The sequence below is a fragment of the Photinus pyralis genome, unplaced genomic scaffold (genome assembly GCF_008802855.1).
Source record: "Photinus pyralis isolate 1611_PpyrPB1 unplaced genomic scaffold, Ppyr1.3 Ppyr1.4_LG9, whole genome shotgun sequence".
In the NCBI taxonomy this organism is placed as follows: Eukaryota; Metazoa; Arthropoda; class Insecta; order Coleoptera; family Lampyridae; genus Photinus; species Photinus pyralis.
In genome coordinates this window covers 23,318,979-23,320,235 of record NW_022170878.1, presented here as the reverse complement: position 1 = coordinate 23,320,235, position 1,257 = coordinate 23,318,979, and positions in this window count along the sequence as shown.

Below are 1,257 nucleotides of genomic sequence, written 5' to 3'. Positions count from 1 at the left end.
GCAATAAGTTCAACTTAAACTAAAATAAGTGTGCTGCAATTAGTGAAGTGTGAGTCTACCTTAAGTAATTATATCTTTGAATTCCACCCTTACTTTCGAAAAATCAAGAGTGCCTTTGAATTTAAAAAAAATGTTTTTTGCATACTAGTAAAAATGATCTTTGGGGATGAGACCCGCGACGAGATACGCACAAATGGTATTAAACGTTTTTTTAGGTAAGATTTCCATTGTTACAAAGCAACTATACGCGCACATATCCTTCAGGACTTCTCATGCAGGTTCTTACACATCAAGCGATTCACAGCCCCTCAAAATCTGACACCAATCTAGTGGGCGGGGGTTGTTAGTCCCTAGGGCCCCCCTATCCTTAGTACTAGCGTCGATAAAGTTTTCTTTTTTATCACCTTTGACGAGTCACGGTCACTTTTATAAGTAAACGCCATGGACTGTGAGCATTAGGTATGTACCTACCTGCTTGGGATACTTATAATAATATAGCTTTATTGGGTGAGGCAGCAGTTCACAAATACGATGCTCTTCTCCGCTCTACCACGTAACTTAAAAATTGCTGCGAAATAAGCCATAACTGACAAAATGTATAATCCGGCCAGTGTTACCTACCCGATAAACATTGATGGCTACTGTAATTGCCTTATTTGCTTTGTGCACGTTAATCGCCTAACATTAAAGATGTCATACGATATTTAAATAATTTTAAGGGTAAATTAAAGAGTGATACACACATAAAGAATGTAGTTTCTGCCTTTGTAACATTCTTATTAAACGACGCTAATTCTCTCAATTTGTGGAAGATATAACTGCGCCGCCTAAGACCAAAAATAAAGCGAACACTGTATACGTTTGTCAGAGGCGGCATCAAGACATGGCCCATAGACCATGTCACAATGATTAAATTGCGACAACACTAACGAGTCGCACAACATTTTTTTGTCTTAACGGACAGGGGTGCTGGGTGCGGATACAGGCATTTCAAATTTTCATAGGCCTTGCGTATACAGTTCCTTACATGTTCTCTAAAACGAAAATCACTATCTACGCACAATCCTAAATTTTTAGCGACATTTTTTACATTAATTGGTACATATTATCAATACGTAATTTTACATTCTCAGCAGAAGGTAATGCTCCTGCACCAAATACCAACGCGACAGATTTCTAAAGATTGAGCAGTAAATTATGATCTTTGGAGTGGGAATAGAGGAAACTCAGATCCTCATTTATCTTTGTACAAGTATC